This window comes from Balearica regulorum, chromosome 3 (genome assembly GCF_011004875.1).
Source record: "Balearica regulorum gibbericeps isolate bBalReg1 chromosome 3, bBalReg1.pri, whole genome shotgun sequence".
NCBI lineage: Eukaryota > Metazoa > Chordata > Aves > Gruiformes > Gruidae > Balearica > Balearica regulorum.
Window position 1 is genome coordinate 122,669,975 of NC_046186.1, and position 19,137 is coordinate 122,689,111.

Sequence of the window (19,137 nt, forward strand, 5' to 3'; positions counted from 1 at the left end):
CGGCGAGTGCCGATGCTGCCGTAGGTTTGCCAATGGACGTGTGTGGGCAGCCCAACGCCCTGGACCGGTTTCAGGGGAAAACTTGACTCTCCAACTCAGTGGTAGATACTCAGTGTCATCTCAGGAAGGAGGTGTTTTCCACCTAAAGTGGCTGTCGGGACCGCCCAGACGTGGAGCATCTGCAGCCGGAGTACAGAACAAAGATAGTTCCTATCTCTTCAGTTATGCCATCTTGGTTGCAGGACTGTGCTGCTTTGCTGGGGCATATACCCGTGTTGGGACATATATCTCTTGGGACATATATCTGCCAGGATGTGCTGTTCCAGCCTGACCTTCTTGGGGGACAGGGCAAAGCCTTCCTGCTGTGACCCCTTTTTAAGGGGCTGCTGTTGTGCAAGTGTGTGCCTGTTGTGTACGCTGTTAAGTCTGTCTGCTCCTGAGAAGGCTTTCATTTGAAAATTGATTTCAATTTTATTGGAATAATCAGTATTATTTTAGAAAATCAATATATCATCAACCTGAAGCAATTTGCAGGGTTTTTTAATTTACTGATTTTTTGTTTGTAAAAAAAAACAAACCCCAAACAACGCAAAACTTTGGGTTTTGTTCCCGATTAATAAAAGCATTTTTAACTGTCAAAATTGCCAAATCTAAACCCAAAAGCCATAGCTCTGACCGCAGAAAGGGAAAAAAGGCAGATGCTGGGCTGAAGGTTGGGCATTTCACCCCCTGCATCAGTGCCATCTCCCATCGCCACACAAGCATAAGGGGAGCCCGGGCCCTATGCTCAGCCCTTGCAGGTGTTCTCCTGGCCATGAGATAATGATCCTGCGTAGCTGATATTTATGGTGGGGTTGTTTCTGTGCACGGGGTTTAGAGAGAGACCTCAAGTCATCTCGCCTCCATCCCTGCCCAGCCGTGCGCTGCTGGTAGCTGTTCCCAAAATGCTGCCCTGGTCTGGGATTGAACCTGTGGCTTTAGTTTGTGGGTAATGAGCTACAGAAAGCATTATTTCTTGTGAATCCAGACTTTTTAGGCTGGATTTTACTTTCCCTAGTTGATGGGAGGGGTGGAGGAAATTTATGTTACTGTGTGAACTTAGTTGCTCCTGTTAATACAAAGCCAGGATGATCTTTCTGAGCCTACGCCAAGTGCGCTGATTGGAAAGACCCCTCATGATTTCTTGGGCCAAGTTTTGGGGGCAAACCTCGGTCTGGCAGGAAGTCCACTCAAATCCAGGGAGATGCTGGGATCTGAATTCCCCGCTGCTGGTGTTACAGATCACTTCCAGTGCTGGCCAGGACAGGAGAAGGTGATGTTGGTGGCGGCAGGGAGCCCTGCACCACTCCGGGCTGGACCCCATGTCCTCCACTGTGCTGCTGGGCTTGCAGTGTTGCCAAGATGGGGTAAAAAATTAAAGTTTTCCAAATTACACGTCATTCTTCTGGTGGCCATGGCATTCTGGGGTGCGGGAGGGACACCCAGGACCTTAATTATCTGTATGTGCAGCAGAAAGGGAGCTGTGAAAGGAGATGCTGTAGTCTGGGAACCGGTAAGCCAAAAAGCTATCCCTAGGAGTGACTTGTTATGGAAAAAATTTCCTCTTGGACCGATACTGCTAGCTCCATCACGCTTTCTGCATGCAGTTGCTGTTTGTTCTTCATCGAGGCTTGACCTGTCTCAGGAGAGCGGCCATGAAAAGACCCAAGATCAGGACTTGGAGAAACTAGCTTGGGTCTGAGCTTCTCAAAATGTTTAAAAAATAAAGAACAGGGGTGGGAGGGTGGCAAAAACCCACCCTGGATTTGAAAAGTTCCGCTTACATGTTTTGGTTTGCGAAGAGGCAGCAGAGGAAGGGAGTAGGCGAATGTGAATGAAGCTTTACCAAACCGGCCCCCACATGCATATTTCATGCCATCGTTTATCAAAGTTTTATGAGCATCTGGTCTTGGCCCCAAAATCTTTTCAATTGTGGGATTTCTCTCTTTTTTTTTTTTAAAAAAATCTATCTGAGTTTGACTACAAGCAGAATCTGCTGTAATTACCCCCCCCGCCTTATTGATTTTACCCAAGCTGGCTCTGCGCAGGCAGACCTGGGCTCCAGCCTGGCTCCACGTGCGGCACATAAACCACGTGTGACATGGAGTGGCTGTTCGTGTATTTTATTTCCCAAGGGAGAATTTATTCAGGAGTGCCTCTGTTACTTAAAAACACTTTCTCATCCTTTCAAAGCCAGAGCAAATGGCGCGGGGCTCAGCAGCGTGGAACAGACCAGGGAGGGAAAGGGCAGGGAATGGGCAAAAAGAGCCAGGTTTGTGTTATTTCTCCACAAAACAGGGCCTGGGAATGAAAGTGAGGACCTCAGGCACGTTTAAGTTATGCAACGCTCTGTTTTGTTGCCATATGTTGCAGGAAGAAATCCTAAGGTTTGGGGTTTTGGTGGTTTTTTTCCCCCTTCTTACCACCGAGCAATCCCTCAAGAGTTTCCTTGGCTCTCCAACCTCATCTCATCAACATTCATGTGCATACTGCCACATTCATTCACGCACATCTAAAGGAAAAACAGATATGTTTCACATTTCACAACAAGTTGGGTGGTGGTTTTTTGTTGTTTTTTAATCACAGACTGACTTTGCAATATCAGGTACTTGGGCATCAGTTCCTGTCTTCCCGTGATTTAATGGTCCCTCCTGAGCAAACACCGGAGAGCCTGCAGCAAACTTTGTATGAATGTTTGGATGAACTTCTGGACATAAGCTCCTTCCTATCAGTTGTCAAAGAAGGTCTTTTTATTTGTTGATAGGTGATCATTTTTGGTTTTGGTTTTTTTTTCTTAGACTTGTGAAGAAGTGATAGATTTATTCAATGACTTCAGTGCGGTGATAATTTTTGTCCTTACTCCTGAGACACAATCCACTGCAGAATTCAACCTGATTTTCATTGTGAATAATTTCAAATAGTGTCTGAAGGTGTTGTGTGGGTTTTTTTTCTTTTTTTTTAAAAATGGGTTAGGTGGGTTAATTTTCCATTCATTTTTTCCTTTGGTATTTCTTAAATCTCCCTTCGGCTCCCATGCTGTGCTCAACCTGCAATTTCAAGATGCTTTTGCAAAATTTCAACGGGACTGCAAACCCTTGAAATTTTGCAGCTTGTAGGAAGGCTTTTTGGCACAAGTCTGAGGAAGCCAGACATCCTGAGATGTTACATGCAGATAGGGCTCATGAGTGAGCTTATTTGCCAGGTAGGTTTGCTCAATTTAAGGGGACTTTATTCATAAGTCTAGACAGCTTAACACTGAGTGACCATCTTATTTCACATTAATGCAGCTTCAAAGCCATTTGCATTTTTAGCACTTTACTTAGACTCCCAGGCCTGATGGATTCAGGAAGCGATGGGTACATTATTTAAAAACTGCGAAGAGCAGCAACGTTTTGCAACAGTGGGTCAATAGTCAGCCTAATATCGGAGCCTTGATGTTTGAGCCTGGGACTCTGAGCTACGTTTTGTTTCTCAGCACTCTGTGGTTTTACAAAATTTCCAGAAAAGCTCAGGTTTTCTTTTACCTTTTTTTTTTCTTAGCGTGTTCAACGACACGCTCTGTTCTGCACATACAGCTGGAGGTGACCTGGGTGGAGAGGGTGAAGGTCTCAGGTGTGCTCCCAGACTTGTGCCGTAGCCCCTGCCAGCAGCTCTGGGACCATGGGCAGGTCAAGAGGGAGAATTGTTGGTGTTTTTCCAGGAATATATCCCTGGCCATCCCATGCTCCTCATGGCTGGCAGCCAAGGGCATTGAGAACTGCTGTTTGCTCCCACCTGATTTCAAACAGAATGCTAAATACTTCGCCTTTCTTAAAATCCTGCTGTAACACCCTGATCAAGGCCAGGCTGGATGGGTCTTTGGGCAACCTGGGCTAGTGGAGGGTGTCCCTGCCCATGGCAGGGGGATGGAACTAGATGGGCTTTAAGGTCCCTTCCCACCCGAACCATTCTGTGATTCTATTTTAGAAATCCTAAGCCTATTTATAAATCCTAAAAGCGCAGCTAAGTTTCCCAAGAAAGGGATCTTGAGCGTGGTTACGTTGGAGGGCAGAAGCCTACTTGATTGGCTGTATCTTATATACGTTATTTGTTATTTAACATATTTAATGTTAATTAATAACAATTATTTACATATTGCATTGAAACCTGGCTTCTGCTGCCTTCTGACTTGGATGTGTACAGTGTTTTGGTATTACACCTCGCCCCGTGCATTACGTGGCAGCCTCCCTCCCCCAGAAAAGATGACGGACCCCTGAAACCTCATCACTGAAATGCATTGGGGGGTGGAGAGGAGGGAAGGAAAAAAGAGTTTCAGCTAAAAATATCAGATGTTAAACATTCAGGTTGGCCAAATAGAAGATTAAAAAAATATTTTAAATATTTTCCAAGTATAATTGTTCCTGTATTTAGTCTGGGCTCTACTTGACTGAACAAAAGTGAAAACAAGTAAAGTAGATGATAAGCATAAAAAGCTGGATTCAGCTGGAAATATGCAAGAACCATGCATGGTTTTGTTTTTTACTGGCTCCAGCCCTTTTGTCTGAACATTTATATATTTCTTGTGCCTAGTAACTACAGCCAAACTGCTCGCTGGTTCCCTGAGAGCAATCAGACTAGAGAGCGAGCAAAGCTTAGGAGAAGCAGGCATTCAAAATCTGTCCCCCCAGTCCAACCAGTATGCTTGGTGGGATAGATCTTCTTGCCTTCAGGAGCACGACAAAGAAGAGCGAGCTAACAAAATGGGCGTTTAGAAGGTATGGTGTTTTCTAAGAAGAAAAACCATACAAGGACTAAATCTCTAGTTGAACAAGAATGGGAATGGCCATCTCGCAGAAAATGCCCAACTTTAAATTTTGTTTTCATCCAGATTTGGCAGTTTGCGTTCCAGAAGAAATTACACAAATTTGAGTTTAATAATGGGGAAGAAAAAAAACAAAAAAAAAAAGCAAAGAAAAAAAGCATTTCATGCTGGCATTTGGATATTCCAACTGATTTGACCCCAAATGTTGCTGGGGTGGAGCGAGATTTGTGCTGTCCAGTGGGATTCGTACTCTGGAGCAGAGAATACGTCTCGCAGCAAGGCAAGCTCTGCGGTAGGAAAGGGACTGGAAATGCTGAACCGTTCTGGGTCGTTCTGACCATCGGTATTTTTCTGATGAAGTTTGAACAGGCCCAGAAGAAAATAGCTCATTTCAGTTTCTTGGTAGAAATGTGAATATTCCCAGAAATCAATACTTTCTCCTGGGTAATTTAGGTTTTACAGAAACACTTTTTGGTGCTGGAAAAATTGGTCTTGTTTAAAATTCCTGAGCAAGTCCAATGATAATATATGTGGCGTTTTTTAAACGGAACTGTGGAAATCTCTTGCAGAAAAGTGATAAGGATAAGTTCTTCCCCTCCCTGTGAGGAAGAGTGATGCTGTCCTAAAAGTCCGGGCAACACTAGGAGGACAAACTCTCACTTAATTTCCTGTGCAGCAAAAAAAAAAAAAATCTTCCCAGTTTGATAGCCTAACTGCAACTCAGTGAATAAAAAGACGAATGTAGGCTTGGATTCGGCCCCTTAAAGTCAGTTTATTCTTGATAATTTTGTCTCTATTAAGCTTTATAGAAATCTTTCACCATCTCCTGGTGGGAAGGCAAGATGCTGTCTTTAGGTTTTCATTTGACCACCTTGCACCTGCCCACACGGACGGTAGGGCTGGACTTTTCAAGGTAAAAAAAAAAAGGGTCTATGTGGCAACAGGAAACAATATTACTTAGGGTTTTTTAAGCGAATTTTAGTTTTAAGACCACAATTAGTCAAGTCAGAATAATTTGCTGGAGCGGGTAATTCTTGATTGGGTTGTGGTCTGACTTGAATCTGTTCTTTTTCCATCCCTGTTGTGCAACCTTCCTGTAATTCCTAATTTGCTTTTCTAGACATGTTGTTTTCTCGCTTAGAACAAGCAGCAACCCAAAGAGGTTTCTGGTGCTTGTACAGCCTGTTGTTAGTAAAAAGCCATCCTGGGTAGGAAAGGAAGGCTGGGTTGTCTCGTACATCCCCCAAAGCAGGGACATTTTTGTTACCGTGCGGCGGCTGACAATTGTTCAGAACTATTTGTAAGTCTCCCGGTGTCGCTGGGTCTGTTATCTTACAATTTGTCAGCATTGCCGTTTGTGTTGGTAAGCACGAAGAGCACGGAGGACGGGCCTGGTAATCGTACCGAGTCGCTGTGGCTAAGTGCACGTGCCGAATCGCTGCACCGAGCTATCTGAGAACCATTACATTGAACTTGCTTGGCTCCCAGAACAATATTGGGAATTCCTGCCAGCTCTGCTCAGGCTTGATTACTCTCTGTTGCTAGATGGCACCACCCACTCTCAGGGAGATGGAGATGAGATAGCATAAGCTCACAAAGTGCAGTTATCCTTAAAAAGGTGCCTAAGGGAGCGTCCAGACCTAGGACCCAAAGGTGAACGCAACTCTTACTATGATTGCTATTAACTTATCAAATTCAGGACACCTTTAGGCTAAATGTGAATTGAATTTATCACATCCTGTAATAAGTTCAGCGTTGTATGTGGTCTAAAAAAATGTCCTTTGTTATCCATGGGAATCTCGTGGTTGAGGTCAATGCAAACCTCCTCTGTGCTCCAACCTCCAGATTTAGGTCTGTGCTCTCACGTTCGATACGAAAATCGAAGGGGGGGGAGGAGGAGGAGGAGGAGGATTGTTTCCCATGCCTGAAGAGCAAAGTAAACGCATTAGCTTAAGAATATTAGTTGTAAGATGCAGAGATAAGAGAAATGGGTGGGGAGCAGCAATTCCCATCTGAGCCCTAATGGGGACTGTGGGAAAACTTCAGTGAGCACACCCCAGGCCAGGTGAAAGTCATCACAGCTGAAACCCATTACACATCCCAACTTGGGCCAAGTTCACGGAGGTTTTGCAAACCTTTTGATGAAGCTGGGCTGAGTTTTAAGTGAGTCTGGCCTGAGTTAGAGAGTCAGGTGGAAGTGCTCTTGTTTGGGCTGAGTTATGCTGTCTGTTTTGAACTCGCAAGTCAATGTGAAATTTAGGATGTGAGAACCCGACACAGACCCAGAGATCAGAAGAAGATCCCTACAGAGCTCCTTATAACCAGGAGATCACCCGCTTCTCCCTGTATCGTTATTTTGTTGAATTTGACGTATTTCACAGCTACATTTAGAAGGGCTTAGCCAATTCTCCTTTACGCCATTTCTCAGAAATTCTCGTTTACACAATGTTTCCATCACGCTGTTGGAGGGCAGATCTGTGTTAAATACCCAGACTGTCAATGAAATGAAACCAACGTGAAATAAATTTTCTAGGTTATATCATAACTTCTTCAGTGCAGGAAGAATTTTTCTGCTGATTCAAGCCTAGCCAAAACAGCATCGTTCATGGCAATAATATTCTTTTTAAGAACAGTGAAGCTTTGTGGGACAATCTCTGTCTTATCGCTGGGCACGACGAACGTGTGTCCCGTGGTGCTGCCTTCTCTTTGGTGGCACCTGTACCGAGGTGCCTCTCCGGATGCACATTTTTTTATGCAGTCCATCTTCCATGCAGCTGATGGTGCACAAATAAAAAGCTACCAAGCAACATGTATTACCCCTGGAGCTTGCATTTCTTTATTATCTGGGCACGTGTTACTACATGGCTTTTACGCCTGCTGAGGTTGGCTGTTAGGGAGAGGTGGTCTTGTGTTCTGCCATCTGCAAGAGAAAAAGCAGCTTGTAACAGGTCATCTGGTGGAGCAAGAAAGCTCAGACCTGCCTGTTTGTTTTTTTTTTTTTTCCCCCCAAGGAAATAATACAGAAAAAAGTGTAGAAGATGAACTTGGACCATGCTGTGTACAGGTGCTGTTGTGGCTGTATCGCTCGGTCTTTGTGCGGTGATATTGCTGGTTTTAGAGTGTGGGGGACAATGGATTGGAGGAGAAAATGAGAGCACCTCAAATACAATGTTTTGTGACAATAAGCAGCCATCAGCGTCGAGACTTATTAGCGAAGCGGCGATACTGCAAGGCACCAGTTAACGCAGTACGTGCCATGTGGTCTTGCAGCTAACCCCTATCATTTACTGAATAGTATCACATAAGGGAATACATGGTTAAAACCACATAAAAAAGATAATTAAAAAAAAAAACCCAACAGAAATCTTGAGTCTGAATTACATTAAAATGTTCAGCCAGACTCTCAGCTGGTTTTATTTAAGGGAATTTCTGCAGAAGTCTGAGGAGCTTTGCCAGGTGATGCTGGCTGTGTGTGTATGTGGCCACTTGCACTCAGAATATTAAGTTGGTTTTATGCATTTAAAAAAAAATAAATTAAAAATATTTGCTGATTTCAGAAGAGCGTGTCCTGTGAATTAAATGCTTCACTTTAGGGTGATATGTTGTGACTTATGAAAATTTGAAATACCTGTTATGGATCAGCTCTCACTTAGCAGGGACTGTGTTTGTCAGGCGATGATTGAAGTTGCAAATCAGTATTCTCCAAGCTGGAATTTCCAATGGAAAGGCAGATAGCTGCAAAAACATCAGTTTTAAGAATAAAATAAAATGAAACAAGCAGTAATAAAAAAAGTACTTGACAGGCAAATTTGGTGTTACACGTTCTGCATTTCTTTTCAGTCCTTCAAACTTTCTGAACACTATAATTTGTTTCTAGTGTTAGCATCACTATCATCAAAGATGTTGGACTCTATTAGCTCAGCTGTCTAAGGGATGTCTTTTTAAAAAGGAAGAGAGTAGGGAAAAAAAAACACAAACCAGCAAGAAGTTCAGCCACTTGAATTTAAGCATAATCACTTTTCTTAACACATGTCTCTCATTTGCAATCAAGGCAAAGACAGCAGGAGAAACCTCAGCCAACTGCTTGCTTGCCCCAAGACAGGCAGAGGGATTTTTTTTTGTGTGGTTTTTGTTTTTGGGGTTTTTTTTGCATGAGTTGTGGTTTTGCTAAGGTGACTCTTTCGAGGCAGGAATGCCACGTGGTATGTGCCAGAGCCTGGACCAGGATTTGGGTTAAACAAAACCTGTCATTATATATAACAGTTCAAAAATTTGTCTCAGTGGATGTTTCTTTCTACCCATCATTTTTCCCAGGGTAGGGATGTAGGGGTCCGTCTCTCCAGCTTTGTCTCTAATAGTTATTCAGTCAAGAAGAGAGCAGATGTTGTAGGATGATGGGTGGAGAGAAAATAGATGATCACCAGTTAGCTGAAGGAGGTGTGGGTCCTCCTGGCCAAGGCTCTATGCTGAGATAGAAGAGATTTAGTTAGACCTTAGCTTCGGTGTGACCTCCCTACCTCAGCATGCCACTTGCTTCTCAGACAGCGCTGTTGGTCCTTCCCTTCTATTTTTGCGTCTTAACTATGACAGTGTGAGCAACCGACGGTGGGCATGGCTGCTGTGCCGGTGTCCTGCTCCTCATCCGGCAGGTCCTAGCCGTGGCCAGGGCTGGAAGATGCCCTCTTGGCTCCAGAGTTACTGCCCCTCATTAATAAGGATCAACAGATAATTTATCACCATGTCGTGGTCTTGCTTTGCCTTGTTTGTGATTATCGGCAGGTTACAAGCTTTCTCAGATGTGTTATTTATTTGAAATGATGTATCAATTACTTCTGCGCTGAATGAATAAGTAGTTCAGTTTTGCGTATGTATTCAAAGCAAAATACAGGTTGTCTTCAAAGCTGGATGGAGCACATGGTATTTTTCTGTTTGGTTGGAGGAATAGAACTTGTTCAGACAGGTTTCTGTGGCCAATATGGAAACTAAAGCATTGAGTATTAATGTCCTGCAAATATACCTCACGTTTACTTGAATTTTTTTCTTTTTGATGTCGTTTCCTGACCGTATGTTCTTGTGTTGAAATATTCAAGGGAAACAAGCAACAACAGACACACAAAACCAGCCAAAACACACTCGTGTGAAAACTTCCATGGATGTTCCTAGGACATATTTGCAGGGTTTTACCAACTTTGTTGATGTCTGTTGTTAGTATTTCAAAAAGTGCTTTTTGCAGAACATGGGACAGGGAATTTTTACAGTGTTAAGACTCAAGCTTTTTTCTAAGTTTTGGAGCATTTGCCACTCATTTCATATATCAGCAATTATGTTCTCGCGAAAGCCTCTATATAATGCTGATGGAATGTACTCCTGAAAATGAATATGAAAGGAGACCTGGGTGGCTCTTTCCCATTGCTAATTATCTACTGGAGGGGAAAACAAACAAGTCCTGTTTAAATCTCTCCAGTTCTACTAATGTGACTTGCTTAACTATGTACTGAAACAGAGGGCTATCAGAACCACAGGTGCACCTTGAAGGGAATAAAAATCACTTGTGTGGTCTCTGCTTCCACTTGTTTATGTGCTGTTTGGTGAATCTGAAGTGTTTTGGGGCAGGGTCTTGGAGGTTCAGCATCTACTGGGTCCAAGGGATTGTGGAAGATGCAATGCAGTTTAAGCGAGAGACTGAGTCTGCCATGATGGAGCCATGAGTGATGGAAATGGTCTGTAGACAAATCAGGTGGAAGAATTATAGGACTTAGGGTGGATATATGCCAAGATGAATGGTTTACTGTAGGAAAGCGTGTGGGATGAGACTGGATTTAGTCAAGTAGGGAGAGCCATGGGGACTTTGGGGTTCATTACATTAGGAAGAAGAAGAAAGTAGGAGGTTGTACATTGAGGTGATTGCGCTGGGCAATGGGGAATGATTTTCCAAAAGTGGTCGATATCTTGCTGGCTTGCTCTCGGATACAGAGCCAGACCTTTACACATTTTCAGAAGCACATCATATCCAGAAAGCAACGTGTTTTGTCCCCAGGGGGAGTAATGTAAGCAGCCCCATATTCTAGAAATTATCGTGCTCCATGAGGCTTTACCGGCCCTACCACTTTCATCCTTGGAGAACATTTTTCTGATGCACTTGGAAATTTTCCCTGCAGTTCCCTTACCGTTTGCGATGACCTTCCCTTTTCAGTGGAAGATATAAAATGTATTTTTAAATACAGAAAGGTTGCTCACCAGGGACCGAACCTCTGGAGGAAGAGGTTCCGATGGGAGCTCCGTGTTTTTTGCTGGTCTCAAGGCATATGGCAGTGCTGGCCTTCATGGCTCGATGGCTTGGGGACTCATCTGAGCAGAAAGTGATCCAGATTCCAGTTCTCTGCCTGACACAGGTTAGGGATGTTTTTCACAATAACCCCTCCAAACACACACGCTATCTGGAGAACCTCTGCCAAATATCTTAATGGCACTTGAGGTTTGAGCTAGTTAGTGGCATCAAGTGAAACAAAAGCACCTCCCTGACAATAGCAGGAGCCGTTCCCATTGTGAGTGAAAATCATTTTCAAACATGAAAATACACCAGCTGGGTCAAGTAACGCTTATGAAAAATTCTCTGGTGCTACTTTGATATGCTCAGCGAAAGAACTTTAATTTAATGGGACTCAGTTGAAAAGAACCAATCAAGGAACAGTGGAAAAGCTGAATGCCCAACATCAATACCTGCAGTTCAACCCAAACAATGCCATTGTTGGGCTGTAATCAGGAGAGGGCTTTCAAACAATGCCCGGCCGTGTCCCTCGCCAGCCGGCACAGGTAGCGCGCTCGCAGATGACTAATGCCTAGCGCGTATCTGGGTACGTAAATTACTGTTTACTAATCTCGCGCTCTCTTAGTCATCCTCAGAAGTCTCCTTAAAGCGGGTACGCTAACGCTGGGCACTCTTTACAATAAGTAAATGTTCTATTTGTGATACAAGTTGCCGGATGCAGAATTCAACTTTGCTGTAGCTGCGGCTCGCTTGAATGATCTTGACCTGATCTTGAAGGGTTTGAAAGGCTAATCCATTCATTCCTATTCCAGACATACACAGATTAGGTTTCTGTTGAAACAACTTGCACTTTTGAAAATAGCAACAAAACTGCAATCGGCTTTGCGTGTGTCTTAAGTTTCCAGCCTGGCAAATGATACTGGCCCCTGTGCCCTTCTTTCGCTGTCTTCCCCGAAGAGCCCAATGGTTCTGGTCAGCTGGGATGCACTCTCTTCAGGCTGGTAAATTCAGTAGCTGGAGGTTTCAGGCATGGCGGCTTCTTGATCTCTGATTTGGTTTCGCTGCAGAGTTTCGGTATGAGGTGACCTGAAGAGTTGTCTTGCGTGTGGGCTTCAAGTGCAGTTTATCTTGGTTCAACATTTACTTTCTTTTGCAGATTTTTTGAAACGAGTTTCACACACGTAAAAAAAACCCCAACCCTGTTGGCTTGGAAATAGTTGCTTCTCATTTCTCCTTTCACGTGTCAGGTGATAACAGAAATGTTTCACAGCCGGATCATGTGCTGGTGCAAGTGGAACTATGCTGGTGGGAGTTAGCTGGGGCACCTGGTCTTGGATATGTCCACATATGTCTAGGCAGATACACCCACTGTTCCCACACATACGTGTTCGCACGCATCTGCACCCGGCTCTGGGAGCTGATACTTAGTTGATGAGTTCTGATTAGAGGGTTGTTAATTTTCATGTTGGTGGATGCGTCTCCCGTGCTGCTGAGCTGGAAGTAATGGTGTGTTCGGGAGCTGTGCACAGCCTACACGTGTGGGCGTCCGTTTCCTTGTGCCTGTTACCAACCATGAAGGTCAGAGTCTCAGTAGGGTGGTACCTGAACTTCACATAAGACTTGGAAAGCCTAAAACACAGTTGTCCCAAGAAAACGGTTCTCAATGGGGTGGTCTGGTGAGTGTCCGTAAAGGAGAGGTGAGACAGCTGTCAACCCCCTGCACCTGCTAATGTATACATGTGTGCATTAATTTATGTACGTATAGAGCCATTATATACACCCATTATATGCACATATGTACGTGCACATTCATCTAATGCTAATCATACATCGCTGCACAAAAATGGATGTTACAGGGGAAAATTCCCCAAGTTTTACATGCGTGCGCACACACCTTAGCAGGGGTAGCGTTTCTCGGGGGGCTTTACGAGAATTCGTTTTCTCCGCTAGCGCTGAGCGATGCGTTCCCGTTCCTGGTGACCGAGCAGCCCCCTCCTGCTCCGTCTTCCCTATACGGCTCAAACGCATCCGCTGCTGCAGGCTTGTGCACACGCGTGAAACTCTGCCTGCGCTGCTTTTGGCCGGTGGCGTCCTCTGCTGAAGTCAGTTTGCAGCTTGATCACCGCTGTGTGAATCAATAAGGTGCGGTTTGGCACATCCCTCCCCCTCTATATCATCAGCAGACGGTGTCTGTGCGGTGCCCTTTTATAATTAAAAACCTGGACCGTTTCCTTGTGCCCGTTAATATGGCGCTGCATAAATCTGTCCGGTGGCCCCCAGCCTGTCCAGCTCTGCCTCACAAATGGCTTTGGCTTTCTTTGAGGCTCGGTCATTGCATGCAGCAAAATGATTGTCCCAGGTGCACAGTGAAGACTTTGCTGTTGGTTTGGTTTTTTTTCCCCTCTGTGAGTGACAAAGAGAGCTCTCAGGAGGTGTTGGGCTTCCCTTCAGTGTCTCTGGGACTTCACGAGCAAGGATGCCTCGTACAGTCAATAGATCTGATAGACCGTTGGAAAGAGATTTTTGGCCCCAAACTGGAGGGTTCTTTTGAGCTTGCATGGACTATTGGCCAACCTCCTTTTGAAAAGGGGGATGGGAATAATTGCGTGCATCTGAATTGCTGGCAAAAGTGCTTTTTTTGCCATGTTTCTGCTGTTGCACCAGTTGTGGAAACGCGCCTTGCTAAGGAGAGCTAGTCCGAGGTCGCTGATGCTACAGGCTTGACCTACGTGGATGCCCTTACGGCTGCGAGCAGGGGCACTTCTCCGCAGAGCTGGAGATACAATGGCACCGGGAGCCCGCCGAAGGCAAGCCCCCAAAAGGGTAATTACTCACTGCGCGTTTACAACCCGCATGGCAACGGCTTGCTGGGCAGACTGCCTATGCGGGCTGCATAACGAATGCAGGCGGCCGCCCAAGACCTTCCCCCGCCGTCCATCGAGCTCCCTGAGGCATCAAAGCTATACGTCTCGACTTAAGGCTATAGCGGTGCATACCGTGCCTATCCCTCGCGTGAGCTGCGTCGCAGCGACAAAGCAAAAGGCTTTACGTATTGTCTCTGCCAGGCTGACCTTTAGAGTGTTTACTTTTCAATCAGCTTTAAGAAGGCGAGCTCGAACTCCCCGGCGTGAGCAAGTTCAACGCGGGAGCGCTCTCGCCCAAACATTTGCCAAGATAACGCCGAAGTGACAAATAAACACGAGTTGTTTTTACAGGTGTAAAATCAACAGATCAAATGCTGACCCCAGCCGTGGTCGTGAAGCCGGCCCGCGTTGTGTTTGAAGAATACCACTGCATCATTTACACTTGCAAACCCTTTGTAATCTTAATCTCTTTGTTGCTTTTATGTTATACCGGCCCCCCAAGGTTAAAGAAAGAGATTTAGACCTTAAACACAAATCCAGCCTTCAAGCTCTGGAATTATCTTTGCCTTTAAATGCAACTGATCAATGCCCATTTCTTTTGAAAATAAAACCCTTTTGAACCTTGAAAGCCTTCCACTGTTGAGCTATGTCTAAGTGCCACATGGGGAAATGGGCAGAAAAAAGCCCATTTTTCCCTTAGTGCTTGCATTAGAGGTCCTAAAGTTCAGTCCAACGCAATCAATTTAATTGGCGCTAGCTCTAGTGACAAATTATACTGGTTTACACTCAAGTGTAGCACAGATTCCTCAAACGCTGGGAAAGAAGGGAGATACACTTCTTGGTCTCTACTTAAAGAGGGCAACAGTATTGGAAAAGGAGCACATTTAATTTATCACTGTCAGAGCAGGTGCAAAGTTTAATTCTAACTAAAAGCATTAAACAATTAACCCAGACAGTCAGGCCCTTCTGAAAACGCTCAGTTGCAGGGAACACATGGACCAGATTACCAATGGAAAAAGTCGTGGCTCCTCTTTTATTTAAATGAATATCTTCTACCACTTAAAAAAAAAAAAAAAAAAGAGAAGAAGATGGAAAGAAAAAAGGCAAAGAACTTTATAGCCCTCTGATAACTACTGAATAAAATGCAGGGTAGGAAACCCTGCCAGAGTGGCAGCAAATAGCAGTCTTTTAAGTAACTCATTGATCTTTGACACTCTATGAATTAGGGAATCTATACTCTATAACCCGCCGATACCAGCTCTCTGTAATACGCGTGCACGTGCTTTTCGAAGCGCCTGGCTCCTGTTTTCTTCTGCAAGGTGAGGCGTTCCTTAGGCGGGGTTTTATCCCTTTGGCACATTGAAGAAACGCAAGGGCTCTTTTTGAATGGGGCACGGCTTGCCCGAAAGTGTTTGCGACCTGAGCTTTTGATTTCAAATAGGAGATTCCCCCAAATTAGGGTCCCATTGAAGACAAGCCAGTAAATCCATCCTTCGGTCCTTCGTTAGCAAAGCGAAGTCCCACAGCCATAGCAGATGTCGGTGCTTGCTTGAATTTAGACAACACAGGTAAAAATAACGTGGGCCGAAGGGCAGTGTGTGGTACGGGTGGTGCAGAATTTGGGGCTAAAAAACCACATTCTGGAGGACAGCTACAGAGTAACTCTCTGAGGGCAAGCTTGAGTTAGTTTTGAATCCGTGGGTTATGCATTTATAATAAAATCCATCTTCCTGTGATTTAAGAGCGGGAATCCTCCAAGAACAATCAGGTCTCTTGTCCAAAAGATACTCGTATATATCGTGAAGAAGCAAACTCTACTGAAGAGTTAACAAGGGAAGGGCCTGAATCCTTCTGTGGCATCTCTGGGCATCCTCACCGTTCTCTAGAAGTGGGCAAAAAATTCCTGTCATTTCTGGTCTGTTTTGCGTTGGTCTAAATTTGAACAGCTGAGGCAATTTAGAAGTCTGTCCTTTCTTCCTGAGCCTTTATAAAATATGTGTCTGTGGAGGATAAATTGTTTCATTATATTCCATTATTTTGTGGAGAACGTGCTGGTGATCTCAAAACAATGAGAATAATAATATTGTTCCCACTCCAGTGCCATCAGCAGATTCCCTCCTTCCCACCGTCATTTCAGCATCATTACCATGTCTCATTGCTTAGACCTCAGGTAGCCAATTTTGAAGCAATTCATCCTCGCAAGAAATGCCAAATGCCCGTGTCAGGTGTTCAGGCTGCATTTTTCAAACTCCCAGGTACAAATCCATGCGGGCTGAAGGGTTTGGTTCCTTACAGTATTGTGTAACTAGAGTCGATGCGCTTCAAATGTATTAGTAATACAATTTTTTTTTCCTTATATTTGAGACCTGCCAAACGTACTGTTGAGCAAAGGCTCGTTTTCAGACGTGCGAGAGCAGCCCAAAAGGCTTGAAATTAGGTGGGATCTTTGCTTGCGTATCTGTGAATGGGAATTTAACTCTGCAGTTTGTAGAGAACTTATCCCCGGAGACCTGGAGCAGTGCAGAAATGAGACGCGTGTGATTTTGGTGGACTTTGCGGCTCCTACCATGTATCTGCGTCCCTCCTGTGGCGATTTGGGCACAGCATGTTCAACAGAAACCGCTCAGAGGATCCCCAGGATCCTCTCTCAAAAAGCAGTAAGAGCAGAAGAAAATCACTGAATTTACACGTCTTCCTCTGCAGCCGGCATCTCTGGTGGCCAGCAAAGGCCTGATGTGCTCTCTCAGGTATGAAATGCATGTGCCCTGTCAGAGGAGGCTCTGCACATCTATAACATCTCCTATTCTCAGACAAAAACCTGTGCTAGAGGACGGTGGGTCTCAGAGAAGATCTAGAGGATAGGCACGGCTCAGGAGATCCCATGCCAAGGCTCTGAGATGTGTCAGCAGCGTCACCGATCCTGCTCTGCGTGTTGAGGGGCCCTTGTGAAATATTTTTTTAAAACGTGTTTTCTTGGAGAAGGTGGCTAGAAATCTCACGGGGGCAGGTTTGCTTGGGAATATATCTGATTATTTCTGGCTGCCGTTCGCTGCTGGGTTGGAAGCAGCGCCAGAGTAGCAGCCACGGGAGTGGCGTGCCTTCAGGTAGGAAGTCTTTGGGAAGGAGGATCTTGGTGCTCTTCAGACTTGGGCTACCCAACTCACAGGACTTTACGATGAGAAACCCAAAGCCCCCCTGATATCCAGGGAGGTCTTTCCCATGCCTCCATTTGGGTTTTGGCAAAGTGGTGGCAGAGACTGGGACCGCTTTGGGCATCGGCGCGTCCCACGTCGGGAGCTGCTGAGCACGCAGCGATGGCTTGGAGCTCCTGGGAGAAGGAAGCAGAAGGAAATGCAAGGGCATATGGGAAACTTTGCTAAGATATTTCATATCTCTTCTTTCTTCCAGAGATTTTAAAAATTGTTTTTATCCCTTAAAGTGTAAACCATTTATTACAAATACCAACACGAATTTCCTTGCAGCAGGATAAACACTCAGCTGTTCCACTTACTGGAGTGCTGTAACATAAACAAAAACAAACCCAATGATTTTTGCAGTGAATTCGTCCTCTGGTAGGGAGTAGTATTTCTGCGTTGTAATCAAGCCAGTGTTTACGCCTGCATCCGAACAACGCAATCTGAATGGCAGGATCCCACATGTACTTTTATATAGCGGAGAGATAAGGCGCTCGGAGGCAGAGGAAGGAATACAAATGATCCGCTCGGTAACAGCACGAGGGGTTTTGTCTGTGTGTTGGGGTTGTACAAGTGAGAGGCGAGACAAAAAAATAGCCCTGGCTGTAGCCTCGTACAAACCAAGAGAGTTTTGGTCTTGCCTGCTTCAGTCTCACCAAGGTCCAGGTGGAACCAGAATGAGTCCGGCGGTGCTTTCCCCAGTGGAAAGATGACAAAAATGCATTGGCATGGTACGTGGGTTATTTTATATCAGTTTTGTATGTTAGCCTTTCTAGGGCTTATTTTCAAGATTTTCCTTTCAGTCCCGAGGATGAGCAACTGTTACAATTATAAACTCAAAACTGCCAACAGTCACAGGACTCCGGGAGCTGTGACTTTTAAGAAAAGCACCAAATTTCCAAACCTTAGATTCAAATCACGAGAGCCGCTACAATCCAATCCCCAAAACTGACGCTTATCCCTTCCTTTACTACTACCAGCGCCTGAAAACGAGGACGGATTAGGGAGGGCTGATAATCCGATTTCAAAGTAGCATCACGATGCCACCAAGAAGGATTTCCAGCTCCCGCCAAGGTTCTGCTGGACCATCAAGCGTGACGTGGCCCGTGGCTCTGGTCTGCTATCTATCTCTTCTTTCAGTGAAGCAGGACCTGGATTTGTCCTGACTGCACACCACCGTAAGCTTTGCTCCCTATTGTAACGTTAAAGTATAAACGTCTAAAGCTTTTGACTCTCTCAGTCATAACAGACTAGGAGTAGCCAACTAATTCGGCCCGAGGTGAAAGTAACGGCACAATGATAAGCAAAATATTTTCGCTAGCCGTAAGTTACATTGTAACGTAAAAATTGAGTTTAATAAGCTAGGAAAAAACTCACCTTAATTTGTATCAAAACAAAAAAGGTTTGACCCTAGCCCAGTCAAATATTTTGAGGAGGTCAAATCCAAACATAATTTGGATTGATTTTTTTTTCTTTCTACTGTAGCTTCTGAAGCGCAGGTTCCCGTGGAAATTGGGAATTTCCCTTGTAGCGGGACTCCTTTACTGCCGTCAGTGAGACAAGGTGGGATCTTCTCTCCGGCCATACACTTGCGTGATCCCTTCTTTCAGTGCGTTACGCCATTACCCTTGGCAGTAGCACGAGGCAATGAACTCCTCAGGCTGAAGTTGCACCTTGCCTTTTGTCGTATATAGCATTTTATATCGCTTTTACGGGTTTATCTCCTCAGTCGGTTGAAAAGTCCGCTTGGCTTGGTGCTGTGGGAGCGAGGGAACATGGGTGCAAACCCTCCATCATGGGGTTTGTGTCTACTTGAGGAGCGTTTTTGCATCCCCAGCCGGGGCTGGTGCCCCTCGATCCCCACCGCGCCAGGCAGAGATGAGCCGAGGACTCGTTTCGAGGCATTTTTGAAAGAACGTGGATGTTGGAGGTGCGGAAAATGCACGTGAAAACCTGTTGCTGGTATCTCTC